We start from the raw sequence: 13,877 nt of genomic DNA, 5'->3' as shown, positions 1-13,877 counted from the left end.
TGCTGTTTTACACCTCACACAGAAACGCTGTTCCAAGGAGAATTTCCCACAGCTGCCATCCGAAAAGGCAGAGCGTAAAACATCAAGTCTTAATTCCATAAAAGCAATTTTATGGGGAGCCAGAGTAATTAACTCCAAATAGATAGCTTCTGCATGGTCTACCTTGAAACATGGATACAGTCTAAAAAATCTCAAAGAATGGAGAGTTAACACATCAGTCAAAGAAGCTCTCTCATATGCAAGGAAATTCAACAGATTGATATATGTCACTGGATTGTAGGTGTAAAGCAGAATTTAAGGGGGTGAGCCATAAACTATAGAAACTAAGTGTGAAGATGGCATAGTTAGCATTCTCTTCTGAAAATTTAAGAGCTGAACTGGCTTTTTTGCCTGATCAGAAGGCCAACCCACTTCTGCATGGATATACGCAATAGGAATACCAGCAGGGAGGGCCAATACTTTCTTTAGAAAATAATTTTGAACATTCTGCAACTCCTGGACTAATGGTCAGTTGAGACCCCAAAGTTCTAAATTGTGTAACATGCAGAAAACAATCTCAGTCAAGAAAAATATAGGGAATAATAATAATAATAATAATAAGCCACCCATCTGACTGGGTTCCCCCAGCCACTCTGGGTGGCTTCCAAAAAATTAAAACACAATACAACATCAAATATTAAAAACTTCCCTAGCTCAGGGTTGGAGTGCTATCGAAATATATTTCTTCAATTTATAACTGCCTATTTTGCACATGGTTATACATGGTCATTTCTGATTAAACACCTGTGAAAAGTTACAGTCAACATTTTAAAATACATCATTTCCAGGGGAAAATCTGAAGTCACAAACAAAGGCCAAATGTCTGAAAAATGGATGATATACTGAGTGTACGCTGGAAGTTTGGGGTGTATGGGGTGTTAGGGGAGGGGTAGTACCCCTGGCGGGAGACAAGTCATATTCCTTCTGTGGTAGTTTGTCCACCTTTGGTTCCCACCCTGCACTCAGCTCTCAGCTCTGGCTCCTAAAAACTGTCAGCATGTGACAGCAGCCACAGCCTGGAAATGGCCTTGAATAGCTGCCTGAACCATGTGAGGGTAGCTGATGGGTCTCCCAAGGGTTGGAGGGCTTAAAGAGGAAGCTTGGGATATGGCTCAGAAGCTACACTGCAAAGGAGGAACTGGAGAAAAATCAGCCACAAATAGGCTCAGAACTATAGGCTGAAACATACATATTATGTCAGAAAGAAAATTAACAGTCACCTTTGTGAAGAGCCCTAAGTAATTTTTAGAGGAGATAAGCTGTAGAGAATGATCAACTATTATTCTATCTCAAACACAAGGTTAACATTCCAAATCTCACCAATTCCAATTTCCTAATGCTTTCCCAGCAAAAATACTAAATTGTGGGTTTTAAAAGGGCCAATTTAAAAATGCAGATGTGGGCTTTTCCACAGAAACTGGCAAAAATAAAACTACAGCTTCAAGACAAAATTTTCTATAGTAAAAAGGAGAACAACTATAGACCCTTAAGAGTATCTGTGCTGGATCAAAGAAAAGCTCCACTTAGCCCCAACATCCTGTTTGCCTACAGTGGCCAATCACATGCCTCTAGAAAGCCCACAAGAAGGATTTGAAAACAGTAACCATATCCCCCTGCTGCTCCCCCTGCAAGTGGTACGAAGATACACATTGCCTCTACAGCTCAAGTTCAATAGATTTATCAGTATTGACAGGCTTATCCTAATCACTTGATCCATATCATGCATAATTTTATAACCTCTGCCATTTCTCATTCCCCTTTAACCAGCTTTTGAACTAAAATGCCCAAATGTTGTTGCTTTTCCTTACAATTATCCAAGGCTAACTCAGCCAGTCATCCCAATGTTGCACTCTGATGAAAGATGCTAGTGTCTTTCCTCAGAGTGGAGTGGGGGCACTAAGACAGCTGAACCCCTCCACAATTTTTTCCCATACTCTAACAGATCTCAAAGATCGCCATTCTTTAGAATGCTGAAGGAGGAGCACTGCAGCGCACCATATATACAAACCAACTGTAACAACCCCTGCTTTAAAGAAAAAGAATCCTGTCTTAGGCCATGATCACCCACAATCAAGTGAGAATTTTTACTTAGATATCCCATATCAAAGCCCAACCCTTTAGTTTCCATTATGTTTTTGACTTATAAAAAAACCACCCATGGCCAGGCTAGAGCTGAAGAATAAACTGGCAACGTCTGCCATAGAGCAAGAGAAGGCGTGGGCCTGAGATTTCTAGAATGCAAATGAAGAACAGGAAGTTAATAAAAAATACAGAGCACACTGCTAGACTAAATGAGAACCCACTCATCAAATATGGTTCTAGGCCAGACATCCCCAACCTTCGGCCCTCCAGATGTTTTGGACTACAATTCCCATCATCCCTGAAAACTGGTCCTGCTAGCTAGGGATCATGGGAGTTGTAGACCAAAACATCTGGAGGGCCGCAGGTTGGGGATGGAAGTCCACTCACATGGAAGGAAGTCCAATTGAACTTACAAGTGCACATGCACATATTGTGGATATCCAAAGAAAGCAAAGCTTTGTCTGAATAACAGCAAAAGAGATATGGGAAAGAACTTATTCTTCTTCTTTGGTGATGAAACACAACAAAATGTTTAGAATTTACTAAAATGGTATAAATTTATGTAGCCTTAGTATCATTAAACTAAGGCAGTAGCCATAAACAGTACTGCATACATTCACCTCTCCCTTAACCCTACTAGATCTGCCTGTGTGCATTACAGACAAGATTGCAATTTCACAGATTAAACAAACTAAATTCAAAGGAAGCATCACTGATTCTATTTTAACTGATCTGCATAAGAAAAAGGCATGTTCCTTTATAGATATATGAATCTGGAAATGTTAAATACACATTTCAATCTGGAAATGTTAAATACATATTAGCAGTTAATGTAGAAGTTAGAACTTGAATGTTGTCTTTTATCGCTGACTTTTTAAAAAGGATGCCATGCCCTGCAGCTCCAAAACAGAAGTTTTACTCTCAACTACTAAGCACAACAACAGACGTACTGTTCTGAAGCATTTATTTCCTTGCAGTAAAAGCTGACTGAATTCCACACATGCTCTTAACAGGATTGAGTAAGTTTTAAATTGCTTATCACTAAAGAAAGTGAAATTTGATCTGCATGCATGCTCAGAATAGTATGGGTACAATTTTCCATATTCCCATAAAAAATGACCATGCACAGCCATTTTATAGAAGGGCCATGTTTATCACAAAGTGACTTTCCTTGTATCTGACTTAATTATTTCTAGAACTGTTAAAACACTGTGTCCTGCAAGAAAAACATCCCCCCCATACCCCATTCAGATTTTCTGGTGGGAAACTTTATACAGGTACAGCAACAAAACATTCTCTAGAAATCATTTCATCAGTTGTTGGGGACATAGTCACTGAAAACTGAATTTTAATGGAATTGTACCTTGCATTTCATATTTTTCAAAAATAATAATATATTTAGTTGCCTAGGTTTATTTTTCTGCCATAAAATATATTAAGTATGGATTAACTTGATTTTTCAAGATCTTCGCTGACTTTGCTTTTTTTACAACAAATTTACTGAAGTAATTATTATATATAACATAGTTAGTGCCAATGAAGTAATAAAAGTTTCAAAGAAAGTTTATGCTTTGCTGAAAGAAACAAATTTCAGTTTGGCTATTTAAATATTTGTACTTTGAGTACAACTGAAAATAACAAACTTTGAATCAATATGTATTTCTTTCTTGTAAAAAAGAAAAAGGAACTACTACGACAATGACGACAGTGATTGAATGTTAAATGCTGCTGAAACATTCAAAGGAGTTGGATTGCTCAGCCATGAATTTGTAGGAGTTCAGAAACTCTACTTTATTTGGAATGCAGACTCTTTCCATTATTCTTAACCACAATGCTTGATGGCAGATGGTACCCTATGTATTCAGTTATTTAGACTTCTGCCTTAAAAATACTCTCTCTTTACCAAAGTTTTACTTCACTATCACAAAATGGAAACTGGACTTTTAAAAATGTAAGTCATACTCAGAGTAGATCTATAGAAATCAATCAGCTTTAAGCATCTCACAACTAACTTAATCCGTTCATACGAATGGGTCTTTTCTAAATATGACTGGGGCTGCAACCCTCTTCCTGGGGGTCAGCCCCATTGAATTCAACAGGAGTTATGTCTGAGTATACATGGTTACTGTTGCATTGTCAATTAGATGCAATTTACCCTTTTCCACTGACAAATATTTAATAAAGTAGGCTTAAATATTCCAGCAATGATTTTCCAGGCCAGAAACCACTTACGGGAGATGGGAGGCCTCCCAATTTCTAGGACAATTTTCTGATCCACAACTATCACCAAAGTAGTATTGCAGTGAAATTCCTTGCAAGGTGCTCTCTATTAGCCCTAACAATAAATTAATCTTATGGATCAGCTAGAACTAGATATGACAAATAGAAATCTCTCCACTTAAAGTGGCTCTTGCTGATGAATATGAAGGGGAAACAGAATATTCTCAACACAAAAGAGTAACAGAGTAAACACTACATTCTACTTCTGAAATATCGGCATAACTGGATATCTTTCCTCTAACTAATATTAAAGTTAGGATGGGTTACACTACACTTTTCCAACAAAATGTGGTCTGGACAGGTACAACTTCTTTATGTGTGTCATTTTTGTATGTAGGGTTCATTCCCATATAGGGAAATTCTATGTATGAAACAGCGGCTAGATCATCTCTATGTAGAGAAAAGGCACATATGAAGAACTTGTACCACTCCAGCGTACGGTTTATGGCGGAAGTGTAGTTTATTTATGTGAAAAAAATCGATCCCTCCTCTAGTTCCAAGGAGACCCTAAATAACAACAAACAAAATACTTAAACCCCCAACATACATTCAAGTTATTAACAGCATAGCACATTAACAACAGCATGTGGGGGAAACACCACATGTAAAGCATGCACATATACAAAGAAACAATGAATGTCCAAGAACCAACATAGTGCCATGTCACTTGTGGGCTGTTTTTTCTTTTTAATTTTTCAAAGATAAAGAGATATAACAACTATCTATAATAACATCATAAAACACCCCAGTAAAAATGGTAATTTACCCCACCCCCAAGAACTATAGCTTCTTTATAAAAGTGCATGCTGATAGCTTTCATTATGACAAAGACACATTTGAAAGCATGGTAGCTAAGATGCTAAAAGAAAAGGGGAAAAGGAGGTATACAAAAGGACAAAATAAATCACTTTTAAAAACTATTATATCTGTAAGATTTTTGAAAAACAATTAACAGTATATTTCAAAAACTAAATGTATTTCAGCTACAGTGCAGTACTGACCAAGATCAGAAAGTGATACAATGACATTATATACAGAGATCAAATTCTCCAGAAAGCGACAGATTCTGACTTGAAAACTTATCCTAAAATGAAGAAACTGGCTGCAAGAATTCAATACCAAGAAAAATATGCTATGTACATCCTCAAAGGTATTGTTTATACTGTTTCACATGTTCTAGGTATATAGGTAAAACTTGGGAGGGCTTCTGCAGGTCCACATACTCACTCAAACTAAGGTCTGAAATTAGCTTATGGCAGATTTCTGGGGTGCCCCTCAGAGTACAGTAAGGGGACACTTCTTTGCTAGCCCTAATCTAAACCTATGATGGCTAAGAGTTGAAACATTTGCCCCTTCCAGTGTCAATACTCAACTACTTAACTCATTCAGTAAAATAGTAAAATTTACACTGAGCAAATGAGGCTGAACCATGTACATTACGTGATGTCAATTTAAACTTTTCATCATATCATCATTGAAGAAAGATATGAAATGCAGCTGAGGCAACAATTAATTTTTTATAGACTCAAGATAGCAATACTACATTTCCATTTGAAATTCAGAACGTAAGATGCTTTGCCTTTTTGATAAGTATTACTTAAATGAAAATTGACAGCAACTAATTAAAATGATTTCTGACTTTTCAGCAACTGAGTCTAATGGAAGGTACTAAGGTTTCTATGAAAATTCAAAATATTGTTATTGAACTCTTAACAACTGTATTAAAATTATTACTTTAACAGCAATCCCAGCTGTCAAGTGCTGACAGGATTAGAACCAAAACAGCACCAATTAGAAAAAGTGGGAGCTATCAGAGTGCTCGGAAGAAACCCAAGGTTTGTAGACACACAAACAATATTTAGGAAAAAATGCTAAGAGGTAAGACATGAACATGCTCTGTGGCCACAGGATGCTGAGTATCAGGTGAAGGGGTATGGCAAAGTCAGAGAAAGGAAGATGGCTGTGGAAAAAGGGCTTAACTCTCTGAACTGGAGCACTCTACACTGCAACATTTTCAAGCAGATCTCACCTGTTGCTATTACTTAATACAGTATACATATTAAAGTATTATCCAGTGCTTTTGTGTTTCATATTTCTACCACCAAATGCCTAGAGCAGTTATTGCATGTCTACTCAACAAACATTCCACTAGTGGCACTAACTTTTTGAAGATTATAAATGTACATGACACACATTATATTCTTAGTTAACACCCAATATTTGCATGCCATAGCCAATATGCACTAGACCAGGATCTAAACATTGCTTTACAGTGTGTACAGCCTCAAAGGGCTGGATTCACCACATCAGCCCCATCAGGGGAATCCCGGTGCAAGAATTTCTGCTTACACAACAGGGCTCCCTTTCCCCTCCAAGAAATGGCTCTTGGAGATTGGGAGAAATCCCAGAGCAGCACATGGGGCCGGGGGGAGGGTGGATCATTCCATCTAGCAAGCTGCAATGCTTGTGCAGACAGAACAATTTTAAGAGCACAACACTGAATTCTATTCAAAGAGTACAGCATTCACTACTGCTTCCTTCGTAAAATTCTGTCCCTTAGTAAAGGGACTTCCAAATACTTGCAGTTTAGAAAAAGAAAACTAGTGTTCACTCTTTATCAATGGCAGTCCCAGTTTTGCCCATCCTGTCTCAAACTCAAAAAGGGATATCTTAACTATGGTTCATCAAAAGTAACTGTTGAGAAGTTTACTTATATGGCTTTTAACAACTGCTGAACTCTTCCAAAAAATACACTTGATCTAGCAGCATGATAAAAGCAGCAAACCAGCTGTTCCAACAAACAGAAATTGCTTTTAGCTAACTAAAATTAACCCAAACAAAAGAAAATACTATCATCCAAAAATATAGGCACAAACCCAATATATATTTGCAGCAAAGCTTTTTACTCTTAAGTACCACTGCCAAATTTGGTAACTACACAATGAAGGATTTCATACAATGGAGCATCTCCTACCCTAGACCTACTCCCCCCCCCCCAATACCAGAAACTCTTTTCTCGTTGTTCTGAGATTTAACAAGGTGAGGGTGAGTTATCCAATGCTGCTAGCTGCAAACCTTTTAAAAAAACTAGTTAGTACATAGATTTAATGGGCTACTTCACATGTGCCACAAGGATGGTTTAGCACTATGTGCAAGAGCTAATGTGAGTCACAGCAAAGCCTCAGGCTTGCTTACACACACACACATACACACTTGCTCTCACATGACAAGAAGAAACCTTGAAGTTTCATTTTCAAATAATCCTTGCTTGGTATTATATACAAACCAGAGGTTGTGGCTTAAAACAAACTGATTTAAAAAGCCAGCTTCATTAACCATGGCTTGAAGTTGGTTTATCTGGAAACTGGTAGCAGCCTTGATGATGATGATGATGATGATGGTATTTTTTATATGCCTCCTATCTGAATGGGTTGTCCCAGTCACTCTGGGCGGCTTCCAACAAAATATTAAAACATTAAAAACTTCAAACATTTAAAACTTCCCCGTATAAGGCTGCCTTCAGATGTCTTCTAAAAGCCAGATAGATATTTATTTCCTTGGCATCTGATGGGAGGGCATTCCTCCCATCTTTGAAAGTGAACATTACTGAAGCCCTTCTCCTGGCAAAATGGGTGGAGGAAAGGGAAGGGAACGCCATGTTAGCCAGACACCTCAACACAGCTCATTCTAACTCATACACATAGAACTAAATCAAGTTTATCTTTATGAAAACCCATTGAAAAGAAGGAAAAAACCTGCTATATATTGGACAGAGGAAGCACAACATTCTGGGTTTCACGGAACCTCTCAGTTGCTTCCAGTACCATGACTGTGGTATCATTCTCTACTGTCAGGATGGAGCGGGACCTGGGACACAATTTTCTGGTAGTCCTAGTCCTCATTGACAGTAGGTTCGAGGTGATGGTACAGGGTGGGGGAACAAATGCTCAGCCCCATTACTTCCAGTCTGTAAGATTCAGAAGAGTTCCATTCTGCCCTCTATAGTATTTAACATCTACAGTAAACTGCTAGGGAGAGTTATTCAGGAATTTGGGGGCACCGTAGCTGTGATGATACCCAATTCTCTATCTCCTTTTGGTCCCAAGTCCAAGGAACCCGTGGAGGCTCTTAGCTGGTGTTTAGCAGTAAATGAATGCGTATGATCTAATAAGAGGGATTGCTACTGGTCAATAGGAGAGCTGATCCAAGAATGGGAATATAACCTGGACAGGGTTTTGCTTCTCTTATAAAAAAATCAGTGCCAAAGTTATTTGCTCCTGGATGCCAATATAGCAATCATGGCCAACAATGCTTTTGCTCAGGTTAAGTTCCTGGGAAAAGATGGTCTGGCAAGGGTCACACGTGTCTTAGTGACATCTAGCTTGGATGACTGAAACACTCTACACGGGGCAGCCCTTGAACAGTGCTTGCAACCTTTAGTTTGTGCAGAATGCAACAGTAAGAATTTTTACTATGGAAAGTGCTAGAGACTATGTGACCACTATTAACTTCAGCTGTTTTGGCTGGTTCACTTAACATGACAATTTAAGATGCTGATCATTACCTCTAAAGTTCAGTGAATTAGAACCAGAAGTACATTTAGTGGGAACCTGGAAACGAGCCTTTCCACTGTTCAGTGGTGTTCAGACATTGGAATTCCCTGCTTGTATGCCCCCATCCTTGATGACTTTCCAGGGCTTAATAAATACTATTCTGTTTTGCAGAATTTTAGGCTATGACTAAATACTGTCCAAATTAGTTGTCTGAATCTTTTAATTTTTGTACTGTATTTGCTTTTTAAATAATCTATCATTGTTTCAATTGAAATATTAACACAACTTGAATGCTCTTTCAAAGGAACGGGAAATGTGGAATATAAATATTTTAATAAATAACTAACCCAAACTTTCTAGATCAAATCCAGATAGTGGAAGTCAATGGAAGGAACTGTTTGTTGCAAAAGAAAGGGGAAAACACATCAAGCATTAACTAAAAAAGACCTTCAAGTTCATGAAGGGAAAGTTTTCTATCACCTCTCCAAGGCCTCCTCAGTGGCTGGTCCGAGTACATGCCTTCATACATGGCAAGTAACTCCAATATTACATCCTCTGAAAGGGTTCTGGATTCTAGACTGAAGTGCAAATCCCAGCTCATCCACAAACAGATTAGGTGGCCAAGCTCAAGGCTCCCCTCTTCATCTACATCTCACCACATATCACACACTGAGGCAGTGACATATATTTTTCAGTACAGGTCAACCAATATTTCATGTACTGTTGGTCACACTTTTGAACCCTTTTAGTAATTGTACCATCTCTTTGATTTCTGGGGGTTTTCTCCTCATAGAAGCCTGTGGTTAATATTGAGCAAGAGAGCAAATCACAAATCACTGTTATGTTTGCATTTTCTTACAAAAAAAGGTCTTTCTATCACTTTCTTGATTTCTGTAACTTTCACTACCACCTTTCCTCCTCTGTCACTGGCTGGTGCTTTTTTATTTGCCTACCTGCTTGCACATTTTGTCCACCACCACCTGTCATTCCTTTATTTTTCTCTCCACTGACCTTATGCCTTATTATTGTCTCCTCCATCCACTTTTTTAGTCCTTTCTCGGTTACTTGTTCTCATCTCATCCTCTTTTACAATCCTTTCTATCTCCAGCTAATCCACCTTCTTCCACATTCTCTTCACCTTCTCAAACATCTCTATCCTTCCCTGCTCACTTTCTTCTATTTCCTTTCACCTGCTGGTGTTGCCTCTGTCTCCCTCTCACTTTCCTTTTTATGCTCTTCACTTTCTTCCACCTTGCGTCACCTTCTCTGTCACTTCAATCCACTTCTCTAACACTTCCCCCTTCCTAATGTCAACTTGCCTGAAATCAAAATGAAGAGGATTTGGGGGAAAGGTTCAGCACCCTCAGAACCTAATATAGGCAGCAGTTCTTCTTTGTTGCCCTGTTGTTGGTGAAGTTTGAAGAAACTCCCTAGATTTGCCCACACTGAAGCAACATAGAGTAGTAGTTCTAAAGTGAATAGCTTTCTTTCTTTTTAATTTGCGAAGTCTTGTCATTTTACATTTTTTTAATAAAAAAAACTAAATAAAACTAATGTTCATTCCTAATTGACACTGAAACATAAAGGTTCCAGTCTTGTGCATACTTACTTGAGAGTTAATCCCATTAAAATAAGTGGGCCTTGCTTCTAAATAGAAATCCATAGGATTTGCTTATTAATTTAATTAAGGTTAACTAAGGTTCTCCCTCCCTGAGCAGCCAAATCTCCTCTTCCTTTTGTGCAGCTTCCCCCCTTTTCTGTTATCTTCTATGGATGTTTTTCCTTTCATCTCACACCAGTTTATCTGCCCTCTCCTTATGTCCACTTGCCTGAAATCTAATCTATAGAAAATAAATCTGAAGTTTCAGTACCATCAGAACCTTATATGGGCAGCAATTGTTTGCTGGTGTCCAAACCCACTTAATTTTGAGTAAGCTTCATTTAAATGAATGGACCCTACTTCTGACTACGTCTTCTAAGCAATGGAGTTACAGACCTGAGCAAACAGGATTGCTGGGTGTTCAGTGTGTAAACATGCATCATAGCATAACTCTAACCATGTCTAACCAGAAGGAAGTCCTACTTAGTTCAATGTGGCTTACTCCCAGATAAATGGGATTAGGACTGGAATCCTGCTCCTGAATGAAAAAAATGATTTCACTGAAAAGCTGCAATAATCCTCTGAGACTCATAGCGATCCTAAGCACACATCTACCTACAAGTAAAATCACATTTATGGTTGAACTGAATGAAACTTACTCCCAATGAATACAAAGGTTCAGGCATTAAAGTTGCCACAATCCCGCCAGGAACATTTACCTGGTCTCATAACTGAATAATGGCACAACACCTATGCGCATACCGTACTCTAAGTAAGAAGTAAAGGAAAAAAGCTAAGTCCTATATGGCCAACCGAAAGAATCCTTACTCCCCCAGTAAACCTGGAATATGGCTGTACAGCTGCAGTAACAGAAGTCCTATTCACACCAGTAATCAGAGGAATAGGGGCAGAGGTATAAAAACCCCAAGGGGGCTGGACCAAGAGAGACACCACAACTCCACCTCTATTTAAGGCACGTTTGCACATTAAGTTCAACAGGGATTACCCCACCACGACGACTGCCCTTCTATTCCAAGTGAAGTGTGTACTGGAATTGTAGTCCTTACTGGTGAATAAACCCTCACCTTGTGAGGCTTACTCTGCAGATCTGAGAGGGCGCCTGGATCCGCTGCCCGCGTTCCTGCGCCCCACCAGCAGCAAAAGTGACCCCATCCCTCGTTTCCATGGAGAGGAGAGATGCCCCCTGACTTGTAGGCCTCCCGCCACAACCCGCTCCCCGTGACACACGTGATCCAGGGAGACCACCGAGATCGGATGGATAGCCTCTTCCCAAGACCAGCAGCAGCGTGTTCCCGTCAGGGGGTTGGTGGGGAGGAGGCAGCAGCAGCCAGGCTGGGCTGGGCCAAAGGGGGAAGGAAACCCTCTCGCGTAAGAAAAGGGAATAAAAAAGTCGCAGCCTCCGGGCTCAGCTGGGGAGTTCGCGTGGTGGTGACAGCTTTGCCTGGGGGGGGGGGGATCCTGACCCTGGGGCTGAACACACACCTCTGCCTGGCTCAGCACCGCACTGCCAGCAAAGGCACTCTCTGCAGAAGCCACCCCGCAGGGCTGTCACCCCTCGGAAAAGGAGGCTGACTGGGGTTGTTCCCGCCTGTAACCTCAGGATTCTCCGGCCGCCTCTTCCCTCCGCCGGGGGGGGGGGGCGGGGGGGCTGAAAGAAGAAGGCCGGAGTGGGCCCGAGCTGGGGAGGGGGATGCCCAGTCCCTCTCTGGCCTCTGAGGGCCGAGCGTTTTGCAGGAAAAAGGAGCCAGTCGACGCCAGGCCCGCTCCGGCCAGTCTTACCCTTCTTCGACACCGGCTCCGCCTCCGCCTCCCACAGCCGCCGCCACTACCGCCCGCGCTGCCGCCGCCGCCTCCAACCGGCGAGGCGGACACCTCCGAGCCCCTCCTGAGCCGCCGCCGCCGCCGCCTCCTCCTCCCGCCGCCACCGGGGGAGGGAGGAAGGGGGGTTCCGTGACTGGTGCTGCTGTGGCGGCGGGCAGAGGAAGGGAGGGCTCGGCTGGGCGGGTGGGTGGGTGTCTTGCAGGCGCCGCTCCCGACCTCGCTTGGAACGGTTCCGGCTTCCCAGTCGCTCCCGTCCCTCCCCCCTCGTCCACCTCCTTCTTCTCTCGCTGCGCGTCTCAGCCAGCCGAGTCCAAATCAAAATAGTGTCACACAATATGGCGGCCACTCCAGTTGGCAAGCATCGCGAGATCTTGCCCCGAGTGCTAACGGGATAGCAGTGGGAGAGGAGGAGGAGCGAGATGCGAGGCGAAAAAAAGAAGGGAAGGGCAGGCGGAGGCGGGGAATCGCCTCTCGTTGCCTAGGCGACGGCTACTAATGCTGAGCAGAGCAGAGGTCAGTTTGACAGAAGTGTGGCCTCATGCAGCCATCGGCTTCAACTGCCCACTCTGTTCCTCACTAGGAGCAGCGCAAAAGTGCCAGAGCTGAGCACCTCTTGCAAGAGAAATGAGGAGAAACGTGTTTTCCTCCCCCTTCACTGTTCTGTGAACTCTCATGGCTTTACCAGAAATCTTTCTCTGTCTTTTAATTTATTTGCTTTCCCCCAGTTCCTCCTCCTGGCCAAATTCGCATTTGCTCTTCAAGTAATTGAAATCTAGAGTGTAAGATGAAGGGTGTGGAGTTTGAATAACTTCAGCAGAGTGTGCTTCATAAAAACGAAATCAGCAAAAATAGAATCATATATCTGTAAAGTTGAAAGGAACCCCAGGGGTCATCTAGTCCAATCCCCTGCCATGCAGGAATTTGAACTAAAGCATCCATGACAGATGGCCATCCACGCTCCACTTAAAAATTACAAGGAAGGAGAGTCCTCCACCTTCCTTTGGAGACCACTGTACTGCCAAACAGCTCTTACCAACAAAAAGTTCTTTGTGATGTTTAGTCGACATCTCCTTTCTTGTAACTTTAACTCACTAGTTCAGGTCCTAGCCTCCAGAGCAGGAGAAAACAAGCTTGCTCCCCCACATTTGAGAGTCCTTTCGATATTTGAAGATGGCGCTGTGGGTTAAACCACAGAGCCTAGGACTTGATGATCAGAAGGTCAGCGGTTCGAATCCCCGCGACGGGGTGAGCTCCCATTGCCCGGTCCCTGCTCCTGCCAACCTAGCAGTTCGAAAGCACATCAAAGTGCAAGTAGATAAATAGGTACTGCTCCAGTGGGAAGGTAAACGGCGTTTCAGTGCGCTGCTCTGGTTCGCCAGAAGCGGCTTAGTCATGCTGGTCACATGACCCGTAAGCTGTACGCCGGCTCCCTCAGCCAATAAAGCGAGATGAGCGCCGCAACCCCAGAGTCGGTCACGACT

At 41.8% G+C, this 13,877-nt stretch overlaps 1 protein-coding gene across 3 annotated transcripts in view; it reads right to left on the bottom strand.

Moving 5' to 3' along the window:
• The window catches only part of TAB2 (TGF-beta activated kinase 1 (MAP3K7) binding protein 2), a 50,540-nt gene extending 37,845 nt beyond the window's left edge, over positions 1-12,695 (bottom strand). The window contains exon 1 of one of the 3 annotated variants that reach the window (XM_081857609.1): positions 12,355-12,695. The gene's annotated coding sequence lies outside the window, so the exon portion shown is untranslated. Of the gene's footprint in view, positions 1-10,124; positions 10,268-12,354 lie in introns of those variants that run through there. The other 2 variants (XM_081857606.1, XM_081857608.1) reach the window with 2 other exon arrangements.
• Positions 12,696-13,877: the final 1,182 nt, after the last annotated feature.

This window comes from Podarcis erhardii (genome assembly GCF_964252035.2).
Source record: "Podarcis erhardii genome assembly, chromosome: 3".
Taxonomy (NCBI): domain Eukaryota; kingdom Metazoa; phylum Chordata; class Lepidosauria; order Squamata; family Lacertidae; genus Podarcis; species Podarcis erhardii.
The sequence above is the reverse complement of the archived record's forward strand: the minus strand, read 5'-3'. Positions and strand labels throughout refer to the sequence as shown.